Source organism: Sminthopsis crassicaudata, chromosome 5, assembly GCF_048593235.1.
Source record: "Sminthopsis crassicaudata isolate SCR6 chromosome 5, ASM4859323v1, whole genome shotgun sequence".
Classification (NCBI taxonomy): domain Eukaryota; kingdom Metazoa; phylum Chordata; class Mammalia; order Dasyuromorphia; family Dasyuridae; genus Sminthopsis; species Sminthopsis crassicaudata.
Window position 1 is genome coordinate 294,527,405 of NC_133621.1, and position 15,909 is coordinate 294,543,313.

At 39.3% G+C, this 15,909-nt stretch overlaps 1 long non-coding RNA gene across 1 annotated transcript in view; it reads right to left on the reverse strand.

The window, feature by feature from the left end:
• The window catches only part of LOC141544872 (uncharacterized), a 69,328-nt gene that overhangs the window by 23,472 nt on the left and 29,947 nt on the right, over nt 1–15,909 (reverse strand). The window contains exon 2 of the long non-coding RNA XR_012482828.1: nt 6,500–6,655. This is a non-coding gene — a long non-coding RNA (uncharacterized LOC141544872). The remainder of the gene's footprint in view (nt 1–6,499; nt 6,656–15,909) is intronic.

Genomic DNA, 15,909 nt, shown 5'->3' on the forward strand with positions numbered 1-15,909 from the left:
TGAGGTTGGATTTTTGATATCAGATCCAGTTCCCAATTTACTGTGCCACTGAGCCATTTGGACCAAAGAAGAAGCTCAATAGCTATTGTCTTTGAATACTTGTCATAGGAAAGAGGGATTAGCTATGTTTTCCTTGGCCTCAGAGAGTACATCTAGGAGCAATTTAGAGAGCGGATGAGTTGAGCTTTAACTGGGGGATAGAGTGGGGAATCCTAACACTTAGAGCTATCTCTGAACTGAAGGTACCTTGGAAGGTAGTGAGCTCCCCATCATCAGTGGTCATCATGAGCTGGCTGATCATGTATTGGAGAGTACAATAGAGAGGGTCCCTTATTTTTTTTTTTTAATAGTAGCCACTCAATGGGGAAGTAGTAAAGAAATGACTGCTAATAGGAACATGGGAGCCAAAGCTCCCTAGGGGGTTGTGGAGTTCCCAATCCCAGAAGAGATTCAAGGGGAAAAAAGCATTGGGAACCTCTCATTTATACTTTACATATTATTGAAATTCAATGTTGTTTGTGTGTTGGCTCCCCATTTGAATTTAAGCTTCTTGAGGGCAGGGGCTGACTAGAAGATATCCTAACTAGGGGACCTAGTGGTGCATACTGGGGGAAATTTGATGACACAATAGAATCAGGAGATTCCAATATGCTCAGACACTTATTGTGTGACTCTGAACAAGTCACTTCACCTTGTTTGCCTCAGTTTCCCCAACTGTGAAATGATTTGAAAAAAAGAAATGGCAAAGCACGCCAGTATCTTTGCCAAGAAAATCCCAAATGTGTTCATGAAAAGCCAGACACAACTGAAAAATCTAATAATCTTTCGATTATTAGGACAGCCACATGTTCTGTACCTGAAAACGGGGATACTCCCATTGACTTGGGTGAGAGCTTGGACTCTGAGTCTCTGGGTAAGTTGGAGGTCACATGCCCACAGTTTTCTGGCCTCCAACAGCCATGGCATTAGAAAGCAATCCTCCCTGGCATGTACTCTCCTAATCCTGTCACGGGGCTAAACCTTCCACCACTTCCTCAGGTTTGGCTTTCCTCCTAGGCTGGCTACCTCCCAGCCTGGGCATGTAGGTCTGGGTCCCTCCAGGCATAACACATATATCCAAACAAATGCAGGGAGGGAAGAAGGCTGGGGAAGCAGTGGGGGTGCGGTTCTAACTCCCAGAAGGAGAGAATCTTAGAATCATAAACTGAGAGTTGGAAGTAATCTCAGAGACCCTCAGCCCAACCCCTTTCCCCCCCCCTTTTTTTTTTGCAGTTGAACAAATCGAGGTCCAGAGAATGAAAGGGACTTGTATGGTGATGTGGTTAGTCGGACACAGAAATAAGATTTTGAATTTGGAATCCTGGTTCCAAGGCCAACAATCTGCTCCCAGGAGAAAATTGAGACATGGACAAAACCCCAATTCCACGTCAAAGACCCCCATGGGAGTCTACTCTGTCCAAACCCTTCGGGGAACAGGTAGAATTTCAAAATAGCTTGTTAACTGTTGGATATAATGGACAGAGGCTGAATTTGGCACTAGGGAGATCTGGGCTGTGTATGTAACCCTGGGCAAGAAATTTCACCTCTCAGTGTTCCAGGTAACTATTGTTATCTCTTTATGTGACTGTAAATTGTAGAACAGGCCCCGATCTGCCTGGGTAGAACAAATTCCTCACAAGAGCCCCTTAAAGTGATGAACTCACAGGTCCAGTTCTAAAACTCCAATCCAGCCTTGCTCCGAGTCACAATTCTAACATAGCAGGATGGTAAGTGGAGAGCTAACCTGGCCTTTAGCCATCCCAGAAAGCAGCGGAGAGCAGCCAAATCCTGGCTGAGCACAAATGTCAGAGGACCATTCAGAGCCACCCAATGGGGAGCTGGGAAAGAAGTGACTGCTGATAGGAATATGGGAGCCAAAACTTCCTAAGAGGTTGTGGAGTCCCCAATCTCAGAAGTGATTCAAGGACAAAAACACATTAAGAACTTCCCATTTATACTGAACATAATATTAAAATTCAAAACTGTTTGCATGCTGGCTCCCCCATTTGAATGCAAGTTCTTTGAAGTAATGGGCTGATTTTATTCTTTTTTTTTATATCCTCACTGTTTGCTACATAGTGATTATTAAATGCTTGTTGACCGATTAGGAAAAAGTAGCACATACTCCAAATTAGAGCCCTAAAGAAGAAATGTAGACTGAGTTGAGCCAGAGTTTGTGGAGTTAATAAATCCAAGGATTTAGGCAGATAAGAGACAGAAAATAGAGTTTTGAGAAGTTGTCCAGCTAGATTTAGAATCAGGAAAATCTGAGTTCAACTCAAGCTTCAGATTCTTATTTGTTAAGTGGCCCTAGGCAAGTAAGACATTTAACTTCAGTTTCCTTATGTATAAAATCAAGAGATTTCTTTTTTTTTCTTTCTTTTTTCTTTTTCTTTTTTTTCTTTTTCTTTTCTTTTTTTTTTTTTTTTTTTTTTTGGAGGCTGGGGTTAAGTGACTTGCCCAGGATCACACACCTAGGAAGTGTTAAGTGTCTGAGATCAGATTTGAACTCAGGTCCTCCTGAATTCAAGGCTGGTGCTCTATCCACTGCGCCACCTAGCTGCCCCAAACCAAGAGATTTCTAAGGTCACTTCTACCATATAAAAGCTTCTCTGAAATAATTTCTTCGATTGCAGTCTCCTTTACCTCTTAGTATATGTGTACATCTTCCCTAGGGCCATCTTCTCATTTATAAAATGAGAGTGGTTTACTAGATGGTTGCTGATTTCTTTTAATTAATTCAAAATCTATGACTTGGATTTGGATTCTAGTTCTATCACTTATTACCCAAGTATCCTTGAATAATCGATCACTCTTCTGGCCTCAGTTTCTTTATCTGTAAAATGAAGGAGTCAGCCTAGATGATCTCTCCTTCAAACTCTAGATTTATTCCCTGTGTCCCATCTAATACAAGAATTCCCTTCCAATCATGCTGACCTTATGACTGTTAGCATAGGGCTTGCCATCTCCCACCTCCACACCTTTACAGAGGTTAGCCTACATCCTTGGAATATGCTCTCTCCTCCTTTCTCTCTGATTCCAGTTTCTACTTTCCTTCAAGGCTCACATCAAGAACCATTTTGTCCTGGAGACCTTTCTTATTCCTTCCAGCTTTTAGTGCCTTCTCCTCCAAGATCACCTGGAATATGCTTTGTATAGACTCACAAATACACTTGTCTCATTGACACTCTTCCTAAAACACAAACACCTGGACGTCTTTTTATCATCTGGAATATTGTCTGGCACACGGAAAGCACTCAAGAAACATTTGTCGAGTGACTTCTGTCTTGACCACATTTGAATTCCCCTCCAGTCCCAACCAAAGGTTTTGCCCATATTTAGCTTTCAATCAGAGTTTGATCATAAACTTTCAGGACATTCAAATCAATTCAAACATTTATTGAGCACTTACTGCATGCATCTAATCCAATTGATTTGTCAATAAAAATCTCTTTTCTGATAGCTTTGACCTCCACTCTAGTGATAGGAAATCCATGGCTCAAAGAAGCATCTCACTCTTTCCCCCCCTTTTGGATTGCACTAACTTGGGAGATTTTTCCTTATATGGAATCAAAATCTGCCTCCTTTCAATGTCTTTTTACTGCTCCCAGTTTTACCCTGTAGGGCTAAGCAGAACAGACTAATCTCTCTTTCACCTGAGAGACCTTTGGATATTTGTAAAGTTATTACATCCCACTGTTTCATATGTTCCAAAAAATGTACAGAGTTTGCCAGAGGGTGGGCAATTTTGACCTTTTTTGCATTCCTTTCACCAGTCCAGGAAGTCAGAGACCCTCCTCTCCCTCTGTTTTCCAGCCTATTGAAATATTTATATCTCCGAGTCAGTTCAACCCTCAGTGATCACAGGAATAACTTCAGCACATACCTGAATTCACTCCAAACTGATAAAACCTGGCCTGACTGAATGCCCAAATGAGTTTTCTGGCTAAGTGGGCTGCTAAGAGAAACTCTGACAGGATAGATCTTTGCAGGGGTGGGCTTCCTTGTTTAAATATTTTAAACATTGGAGAGGAAAGATGTCTTCCTGGTGACAGCCCCAAGCAACAGAATCCTCCATCTAGTCTAAGTATAACCTTAAAACTACTACTTTTCCAATCCATATCACGTATATGTGGCTCCAAGGGATAATAAGTCTTTTAAAAGCTGGAGTCTGTGGCAGGTATGCAAAGCTTACTTTTACCCATTATAACCCCTTTATTTCTTCTGTTCTCTAATTAGAGTAGGGATCTGGAGAATAGGGACCGACCGTATCTATTTCTTTTCTCTTGGTCTCGTTAGATCTTAGCACAGTGCTTGATATACAGTAAGTAATTAATAAATGCCTTTTCATTTCTAGCACCTAGCAAATCAGTTCATGAGGTGGGATTGGATCCTCACTGAACAGATGAGATAAAGGGATTTGCACAAAGTCAGTTAGTGGTAAAGGAGAGTTAGATGGCACAGTAAGTAGAAGTGAAGCCTGGTCAGAAGACCCAAGTTCGAATCCAGTCTTTGGTATTTGCCTTTTGTTTGCCTCAATTTCCTCATCTGTACAATGGGGAAAAAATAATATCTTCCTCCTACCAGGGTTGTTGTGAAGATTAAATGAGATATTTGTTTGTTTATTTACTTATTTATTTCTCTATTTGTTTATTTGTCTATTTATTTATTCATTTGTTTGTTTGTTTATTTATTTGCTCAGGCAATTGGGGTTAAGTGACTTGCCCAGGGTCACACAGCTAGGAAGTGTTAAGTGTCTGGGACCAGATTTGAACTCAGGTCCTCCTGACTTCAGGGCTGGTGCTCTATCCACTGCGCCACCCAGCTGCCCTGAGATAATTATTTATAAAGCACTTAGCACAGTGCAATGTATATGACAGGTACTATATAAATGTTAACTATTACCATCGCATCCAGGATTTGACTTTCGACTCCAAATCTAGTGGCTTTCCTGTTATGTCTGATTATAACAAAAAAGTATTCAGTAAATACTTAATAAGTGCCCATTTACATGCTTGTCACATTGCTGGGTAGAAGATTTGCTATGTATCCATAGCATGGAATTATCAGGCTAATTCATTGTAGTGATATAATGTTGAATGTCCATTCCAGCCATCATACCGTCTTGCCATTTTCTGGCCAACATCTATGCCAGCTACCTCTGCTTTCTACCTATTGTTCTGAGATAAGGTCACATATTTAAGGGTAAAAGATCCTTGAAGGTCATTTAGGACAATCCTCTCATTTAACAGATGAGGAAATTTAGACTCAATTAGACAAAGTTACTTGGTTCGGTAATCAGAGTAATATATAGCATGGCTTCTGTAAGGCTATGGACTGCTTGGCCAATCAACTTACTATTCAAAAAAAAAATCCCAACTCTTTCTTAGTTACAGCTTTCTTATATATGTGATAATAATAGAAGAGAAGCTCCTTGAAGGCAGGGATTATTTTTGCCTTTTGATTTGTGTCCTTAACGTATCACATTTGATATAAGAGTGAATATTTTATTACTTTTTCATTCATTCTTTTGTTTTCCTATAGAAGGGATTTTTGTTTATATATATATGAACTGATACAAAGTGAATTGAGCAAAAGCAAGAGAAAATTGTATACAGTAATAGCAATGTTATGATGATCAATCGTGATAGGTTTAGCTCTTCTCAGCTATACAATGATCCAAGATAATTCAAGGATTCATGGTTAAAAATGATATTGGCCTTCAGAGGAAGACCGAATGGCCTCTGAATCTAGAGAAGCACACTACTTTTCCTTCCTTTCATTCTCCCCTTTTTTTTGTTTTCTTCCACAAAATGACTAATATGGAAATGTTTTACATGATTGCACACATATAAACTATATCAGATTACTTGCTCGCTCAGAGAAAGGGGAAAGGAGGAATAGACTTTAGAACCCAAAACAATGCTTAAAATTGTTTTTAAATGAGGAAAAATAATATATTTATTTTTTAAAAAGGGTTTTTTAAAAAAACTTCTGGGTTGAGTAGGTAGCCTCTGGAGCATCTTCCATCTCTGAGATTCTATGAGTTATAATCCCATATCTGAAATATTTCTACCTTTATGATTTTGGGCATGTCACTTCCTTTAATCTAGCGGTCTGTTTTTCCAAATGATACAAGATGGATTTGGTCCAAAAGATGACTAAGTTTCCTTTCATCTCTAAATCTAGAATCCTACCAACTTTGAACTTCATTGATTTGGGGAAAGTCATTTATGTTCTCTGTGAAGCAGTGGGGAAAGGGGGGAGGGAGAAAGAAGGTTGGACAAGATGATCTTGGAGATTTCTTTTAGTTGATCCTATGGATCCTGCTAAGGCTTGATTTCAAAACATGAGGTAAAATATACTGCCATTTGACAAAGAACCTAGCCAACTCCATACTTCACCCTAGACTTTCAAGAGAAAACCATCTTCTGATTTTCTGTATGGTCTCAGCACTTACCACCGGGGCTTGCTGTAGAAGTTGTAAATGGGGGACAAAGAGTTTCCACTGGGGAGTCTGCCATATCGGATACCACTGACTAGTGTGCAATAATCTTCCACCAGGATCATACTCTAGGTATTCTGCTGAACCAGGACAAAATCGGGCTTGAAGGATCTGAGAAGAGATAAGCAGACACAATGGGTGATTTTATATAAAAGATTAAAATTTGTTTGACTGAGCAAGTGTTACAGGTCCAATTTTGGGTCATGAACTTGAGACACTGCTTCTCTTCAAAGGGCTTTCAAAGCAGTGGGGTTTCTTATCCTTGAACTTAAAAAGTACTTTGTGAATTTTCTTTGAATTTATACAAATTCAATGGAGAATCAGATGTTTATAGGTTTGGAACCCATCCAGTCTAAACTACTTATTTTACAGATGAAGAAACTGAGGCCCAAATGAGTTGACCTCTCTAAGGTCACTCCCAGGCAGATCTAAACCCAGATCTCCTGACACCAGAACCAGTGAACTGGAGGGCAACATGGTGTAGTAGAAAGAACAGCCTTTCTAGTCAGAGGATCTGGATTCAAATCCTACTTTAACTGCCTGTGTGACCTTGAGTAAATCACTTAACACCACTGAGGGCTCATTTTTTTCACTTGCAAATTGAGAGGATTGGACTCCATGATCTCTGAGGTTCCTTTCAACTTTGTATGTCTGGTCCTATGATCCTATGGCAACCCCACTGTCCTTTAGAGACAAATATTCAACTGTAACAGAGCAGAGTGTAGTCATTTTATCAAGATTGTGAGTGCTACAAACAAAGCCAATGCAACCCAAGATTAAAAGGGAAGCAGAAAGCTGAGAATTTTTTTAACAGTCAATGTTTCTGAAAAAGGCCTCATTTCTAAAATATATAAAGCATGGACTCAAATTTGAAAGAATACAAATAATTTCACAATTGATAAATGATCAAAGGATATAAATGGATAATTTTGAAATGAAGAAATTAAAGCCATTTCTAATCATGTGAAAAAATGTTCTAAATCACTGTTGATTAGAGAATTGCAAATTAAGACAACTTTGGGGTATCACTTCACATCTCTCAGACTGGCTAAAATGACAGGAAAAGATAATGATGAATGTTGGAGGAGATTGGGAAAACTGAGACACTAATACATTGTTGGTGGAATTGTGAAATGATCCATCAAGGGGAGAAGAGGAGAGGGGAAGAAAGAGCAGGGGGTTGTGGAGGAAGGGAAGAGAAAGAGAAGGAGAGAAGGGAGAGAGGAGAATGGGGGAGGGTAGAGGGAGGAGGAGGAAGAGAGGTCAACATATATCTAGATAAACAAATATAAATTATCTACAGAGCAAATTCAAAGTACCATTCTCCAGATTTCACCACCTTCCCCAAGTGAATACTTCTTGCCACTCTTTTAGTGACAAATTCTATCACAATATAAACTCCTTAAGAGCAAGGACTGTCATTCTTCTCCCTAATATTTGTATCCCTCAACCCTTAGCATTATGTCTGGCATGTGGTAGGTACTTTAATAAAGTTTTGTTGATTTTATGGCATTGGGGTATAGAAGGACATTAGAAAAAGGTTGGTGGTCAGGAAAATCCTTGGATGGGAGATGGCACTTAAGCTGGAAGAAAACTATAGAATCAATAAGGGGTATTTATCTTACTGCCCAATCAGGCTCTAAATATTTTTTTTTGTTTATAAAAATTCAAATGTGTCTGAAAATTTTCCACTACTTAAGAGGGATAGAATCTCTAAATAGCTCTGTCTTCACAGGGAAGACCTGCCCCATCCCACATGAGTTCCAGAAATACCCTGAGCCAAGGCAGTCTGGCCATAAGGACTTGGAGTTTCAGCGTGACTTCTTGTAAAGGGATGGTCATTCATCTGGATGGATGAATTCTGGAATGCTTGTTAGAGAGCATTTCTTGCTCTCTCTTTCCTGCTTTGGATACATCTCATTAGGAAACTGAAATGGATCTTAGAAAACTTGTAGATCCACCCCCTCATTTTAGAGATAAGGGAATTTATGTGCTCTGTATGTGTGTATATATATATGTGTGTGTGTGTGTATACATATATATATATATATACACACACACACATTATATATATATATATGTATAAATACATACACATATATATATATACATATATATACATATATTCCCAAGAGACATACAAATATTTTTTTCTTTTTTTTATTAATTTTTATAATTATAACTTTTTTTGGACAGTACATATGCATAGGTAATTTTTTTTTTACAACATTATCCCTTGTACTCCCTTCTGTTCCGAGTTTTTCCCCTCCTTCCCTCCACCCCCTCCCCTGGATGGCAGGCATTCCCATACATATTAAATATCTTATAGTATATCCTAGGTACAATATATATGTGCAGAACCGAATTTTGTTGTTGTTGTTGTTGCAAAGGAAGAATTGTATTCGGAAGCTAAAAATAATCTGGGAAGAAAAACAAAAAAAAAATGCTCAGTTTACACTCATTTCCCAGTGTTCCGTCTCTGGGTGTAGCTGATTCTGTCTATCATTGATCAGTTGGAATTGGATTAGCTCTTCTCTATGTCAAAGATTTCCACTTCCATCAGAATATATCCTCATACAGTATCATTGTTGAAGCGTATGATGATCTCTTAGTTCTGCTCGTTTCACTCGGCATCAGTTGATGTAAGTCTCTCCAAGCCTCTCTGTATTCCTCCTGTTGGTCATTTCTTTCAGAACAATAATATTTCATAACATTCATATACCATAATTAACCCAATCATTCTCCAATTGATGGACATCCATTCATGTTCCAGCTTGTAGCCACTACAAAAAGGGCTGCCACAAACATTTTGGCACATGAAGGTCCCTTTCCCTTCTTTAGTATTTCTTTGGGATATAAGCCCAATAGTAGCACTGCTGGGTCAAAGGGTATGCACATTTTGACAACTTTTTGGGCATAATTCCAGATTGCTCTCCAGAATGGTTGGATTCTTTCACAACTCCACCAACAATGCATTAGTGTCCCGTTTTCCCACATCCCCTCCAACATTCATCGTCATTTGTTCCTGTCATCTTAGCCAATCTGACAGGTGTGTAGTGGTATCTCAGAATTGTCTTAATTTGCATTTCTCTGATCAATAGTGATTTGGAACACTTTCATATGAGTGGAAATAGTTTTAATTTCATCATCTGAAAATTGTTCATATCCTTTGACCATTTATCAATTGGAGAATGGCTTGATTTCTTATAAATTAAAGTCAATTCTCTGTATATTTTGGAGGTGAGGCCTTTATCAGAACCTTTAACTGTAAAAATGTTTTCCCAATGTGTTATTTCCCTTCTAATCTTGTTTGCATTAGTTTTGTTTGTGCAGAAAGTTTTTAATTTGGTGTAATCAAAATGTTCTATTTTGTGATCAATAATGGTCTCTAGTTCTCCCTTGGACACAAACTCCTTCCTCCTCCACAAGTCTGAGAGGTAAACCATCCTATGTTCCTCCAATATATTTATGATTTCGTTCTTTATGCCTAAATCTTGGACCCATTTTGATCTTATCTTAATATGTGGTGTTAAATGTGGGTCCATGCCTAGTTTCTGCCATGAGACATACAAATATTGAATCTCCAGTTGTATGGGACTTCTTGTTGATTCTTTTTGGTCAAGTCTAATCTTCTTGACCCCATTTGAGGTTTTCTTGGCAAAGTCACTGGAGTGTTTTGTCATTTCCTTCTCCAGTTCATTTTCCAGATTGGGGTCCCGAGGCAAACAGACTTAAGCGACTTGCCAGGGCCCCACAGCTGGTAAGTGTCTGAGGCTGGATTTGCACTAATGGGGAGGGTCTTTCTGCCTCCAAGCCTAGTATATAGTCTAGCCACTGCACCATCTAGCTGCCCTATCTATATTTACTTTTGGCTGTTGATTGTCCTGGAGGAGATTAGATTTGTGGATGGGAAGGGAAAGCTGATTCTAGAAGCTAATCTTCAGAATGACTTCCCCTCAAGAAGAGACAGTGCCAGAGACATCAGTGGAGAGACGTTTTCAATATTGGGAAGAACTCTTGTCTGCCCATGCCTAGAATGAATTCAGGAGGGGCTGATCCTAATTTTCTCTTTCCTTGTTTCATGGAGAACTCAGCAGCACCAGAGTTAAAGGTCCAGAGACATCTGGAAGTGGAGATGTGTCCTTTTAAGGCCTGGTCCAGGCCTCTTCCTAGGCATATTTCACATAGTCTCACCCTAATGCTAAAAACTAAGACTTTTACATTTAATAAAAACTGGTAAGTTTATATATACCAAACAGCTGTGATTTCCAAAGTGGTAGAACAGCCTCCAGCACTGAAGAGATCAGTCCTTGGAAGTTAGTAGGTTAAGTAGTTTGTCTCTGATTGCAGTCTGCCATCTCTTGCATTTCCAGTTTTCTTTTGGATATTACTAAAGGGGTACACGGGCTGAACCCCCAAAATATTGGGATACTGAGACAGTGTTGGGAGGTGTCTCAAAAGAATTCATAGGCTTAGAGCATCTCCAAATCAAGACACAAAGATTTTATTATTATCCCCATGGACTGGCTGGCTAAGTTCCAAAAAGGAGTTAATGAAGAAGTAGGGGATTTATGTAGCTACTTTTATAGGACTTCTATAACTTGGCCTTCTGATTGCATAAAGTAACTATGGAAATTCAACTAAAGTCCACTGCAACAAAAGCCCACTTAAATTCAACAAAGGCTTTCTCCTGTCAACATCCCTCCTATGGCCCATCTAGCTACCAATGATTTACCCCACCAGTACTTCTACATACACTAAAACTAAAAATGGATCATTTCTTGACTTGAAAATAAGCATTCTAGGGAACAGCTAGGTGGTGCAGTGGATAGAGCACCAGCCCTGAAGTCAGGAGGACCTGAATTCAAATCTGGCCTCAGACACTTAACATGTCTTAGATGTGTGACCCTGGGCAAGTCACTTAACCCCAATTGCCTCAGCCAAATACATATATACATATATATATATATATATATATATATATATACACATATACACATATATATATGTATATATGTATATATATACATATATATATATACATATATGTATATATATATATATATATACACACACACATATATATATGTATATATATATCACATAGTACCTTACTTTGTAATTATCCAAAGTGCTTTAACAATTTTTTTCTTATGAACATTTTGATGAAAAAATATGACATTACCTGCAAACACAAATGTCCCCCAATACAAAAAATAACAGAACCAATTACATACAAAACAGTGAATTTCCATTATATCCAGTTTGTTTTGAAAAAGGATGGGAGACTGGACCTGAAATTTTTGCCTTTGGTAGGGAACTCCCAGATGAAGAAATGAGCATAAGTTTAGAGCTGAAAGACTAGTTATCTATTCTAGTTTTATAGATATAAAAAATCTGACTTTTTATTAATTAGTAAAAATTGATGTAATGTGATGTTGCCTTAGGCAGGGATGTAGAATGGTAGTTCTTTCCCCACAGGGTGTTGCTTGAATTCAGTATTAAGGAATGCTGGGTATTAACACGGGAGCAAGGGGCTGGCCATGCGTCCTTCTTCATCCTAGGCTCTTCCATTCCTTCAATCAAGTCAAAGATTCTGTCATCACTCTGCATGCCCCAGCACTGCACTTCCAAGGGAGGGTAACGAATGTGCCAGAAACCTTTGAACACCCCTCTCCTTGACTTCAACTTGTCAATGACCCAAAGACTTCTGGTTTTCATGTCTCGACAAGACGGCCTCTTGCTTCCATCTGCTCATTCTGGCTTGAGACCAGGCCAAGGTTTTCCTCTTATTGGGCTTCAGCACAGCACAAGAGGTATCATTCCGGTTTCTGATTGACTCTAATTGATCAGCGGTCCCCAAACAAGAATTTCTCAGGAGATGAGGTTAGTTCCAGTTCTTAGCCCAGGAAAGCTTCTAAATCTGCAGGGGCCAGACTGGGTATAAAGTGAAAGGACCTAAGTTCAATGAAATCTTGCCTTTGTCACTTAGTAGGTTTGTAAGACATTTTACTTCCCGGGACCTCGGTTAACTTATTTGCTCCCCCTCCCTACCCCCGGTTTTGAATTTTTTATTTTATTTATTTTTAATACACACATTGTTTTATGAATTATGTTAGGAGGGAAAAATCAGAGCAAATGGGGAAAACCACGGGAGAGATAAAAAAAGAAAATGAACATAGCATGTGTTGATTTATATTTAGTGTCCTTAGTTCTTTCTCTGGATGTAGATGGAATTTTCTATCCAAAATCTATTGGGATTACTTTGGATCACTAAATCACTGAGAAGAACCAAACCTTTCATAATGATAATCACACATTCTTGCTGTTATTGTGTGCAATGTATTCCGAGTTCTTGTTTCACTCATCAATTCGTGTAAATCTTTCCAAGTCTTTCTATAATCAGCTTGTTCATCATTTTTATAGAGCAATAATATTCCATTACCTTCATATACCATAACTTATTCAGATATTCCCCAGTTGATGGGCATCCACTCCTTTTCCAATTCTTTGCTGCCACAAAAAGAGCTGCTACATTTTTGTACATGTGGGTCCTTTCCCCATCTTTATGATTTCCTTGGGATACAGACCCAGTAATGACACTGTTGGGTCAAAAGGTATGTACAAAATTAACTTATTTGTAAAATGAGGAGATGAAAGTAGATAAGCCCTAATTCAAAGATATTTACAGCAGAATGTCTCTAGACAAGTCACTTAACCCCTATGTGTCCTTATATGTAAAACTGAGGGGGGAAAATAATACTTCCAGAGTTTTTGGGGAAAGGAATGTAATAAGACTATATAGAGCACTTACTGTGCCACATACTTTTTTCTTTCATTTTCTTCCCTTTTCTTCATCTCCCTTCCTTCCTTTTCCTTCATTTCCCTTCCTTCCCTTTCTTTCATCTTCCTTTCTTTTCCTTCCTTACTTCCTTCCACCCCTTTCCTTCCTTCCTTCTTTCCTGTTCTTACCTTTCTTTTCCCCTTCCTCCCTTCCTTCTTTCTTTTCCCCTTCCTCCCTCCCTTCTTTCTTTTCCCCTTCCTCCCTTCCTTCTTTCTTTTCCCCTTCCTCCCTTCCTTCTTTCTTTCCCCTTCCTTCCTTCCTTCTTTCCCCTTCCTTCTTTCTTTCCCCCTTCCTCCCTTCCTGCTTTCTTTCCCCTTCCTTCTTTCTTTTCCCCTTCCTCCCTCCCTTCTTTCTTTCCCCTTCCTTCTTTCTTTTCCCCTTCCTCCCTCCCTTCTTTCTTTCCCCTTCCTTCTTTCTTTTCCCCTTCCTTCCTCCCTTCTTTCTTTCCCCTTCCTTCTTTCTTTTCCCCTTCCTTCCTCCCTTCTTTCTTTCCCCTTCCTTCTTTCTTTTCCCCTTCCTTCCTCCCTTCTTTCTTTCCCCTTCCTTCCTTCCTTCTTTCCCCTTCCTTCCTTCCTTCCTTCTTTTCCCCTTCCTTCCTTCCTTCTTTTCCTCTCTTCCTTCCTTCCTTCTTTTTTTCCTTCTTTCCTTTCCCCCTTCTTCCTTCCTTTCCTTTCCCCCTTCTTCCTTCCTTCTTTGCCCCCTTTCCTTCTTTCCTTCTTTTTTCCTTCCTTTCCTTTCCCCCTTCTTCCTTCCTTTCCTTTCCCCCTTCTTCCTTCCTTTCCTTTCCCCCTTCTTCCTTCCTTTCCTTTCCCCCTTCTTCCTTCCTTTCCTTTCCCCCTTCTTCCTTCCTTTCCTTTCCCCTTCTTCCTTCCTTTCCTTTCCCCCTTCTTCCTTCCTTTCCTTTCCCCCTTCTTTCTTTTCTTTATTCCTCCCTCCCTTCCTTCCTTCTTATTTATTCTCAAAACACCCTTGCAAGAAAAGTACTTTTATTATCCCCATTTTACAATTAAGGAAATAGAGGCCGACAGCAGGGAAGACACTTGTTCAGGGTGAGGGAGAAAACATAAAGCTCCAGATTTGGAATTAGTTTGGAATTTGGAATGTTATCTGAAATAAATTGCTCTCAGTCCTTGCATTTCAGTTTTCCTATCTTAAAGAATGTGTGATAGAAATTGATGGCCTCCATATCTCTGAATCCCATGATTCTGGAATTCTTGCTCCAGCTTGGTTCTGCCTCTTGGCTAGTCTGAGTCTGGACCAACAAGAGAGAGTGGATTTTTTTTTCTAAAAAGTAAGCTGGGGTATAAATACAATGTCAAAGGGGAATGAGTAAGAAGCAGGCTTCAAATGGCCAGTAGTCCTGGGCCATCAAGGAGCAGCCAAGGGCTAGATTTGTTGTGACCAACAAGTATAGCTAAGGGACATTGACTAGCTCTTCCTGTCCAAGGCAAAGAGAAATCAGGAGGAGGAAGGGCAGGAGGAATTCAGGCTCTTCGCTGGCCATTATCAGCCTAACACTCCCATAACCCTTAGGGAGCTTGATGGTGCCCCTAAACCTGAGTCAGGAAGCCCCATTCAACCCAATAAATATTTATTGTGCTTATTGTGTGCCAGGCACTGTGCTAAGGGATGAGGGTATGATTAATAAAAGAAAGATAGTCCACACCCTCAATGAGCTTACATTTGAAAGTGGGATATGGCAGGAAAAGGCAAATGGGACATCTTATTCTGTGAAGTTGAATTTAAGCAAATGCAAAATGGAGAAAACCAAGAGGGCAATTTTTGCCCTCTAAAAAGGAGAGAGGGAGGGGCAACGGATAGAGCACCAGCTCTGAAGTCAGGAGGACCTGAATTCAAATGTGACCTCAGACACTTTAGAAAAAAAAAAAAAAGAAGATAAAAAGGAGAAAGGGGGAGAACTGAGATAATATTTATAGTTAACTTATAAAGTACTTGGAAATACTATGCCTGAAGATAGTAGGGAACTACAAATTCTTGTTCCCTTCTCTTTAGTGCACAAGATGGGCATACAACTGTAGTAGAAAAAAAGAGAAGTAGGGGTAAAAAGTCTACAATGGTGATGGATAGACTTAGTTTCTCCTCACAATGTCTCTCTCTTCCTCTTTCCCTCTCATTCCCCTCATTTCTCTCCCCCCCTTATCTCTTCCCGTCTCTCTGTACATGTATGCAGATATCTATCTATCTATCTATATATATATATACATATATATATACATATATATATATGTGGGTGTGTGTATGTATACATACACACATATATTTGTATTTACTCCTATGCATACATGTTTTTTTCCTGCATTGAAGAATGTAAGTTTTCTGAAGGCAGATACTGTTTCTTTCTGTGTTGCTTAATACAAAATGGGAGCTTAATAAATGCTTATTGAATTGAATTGTACTAAATTAAATTGATTCACTACATCTGAGTGGTAGGAGCTTTAGGTCAGATGAAACAGGGAGCCAAAAACCTGACTTATAAGCACCTGAGACACATGGTTAAAAG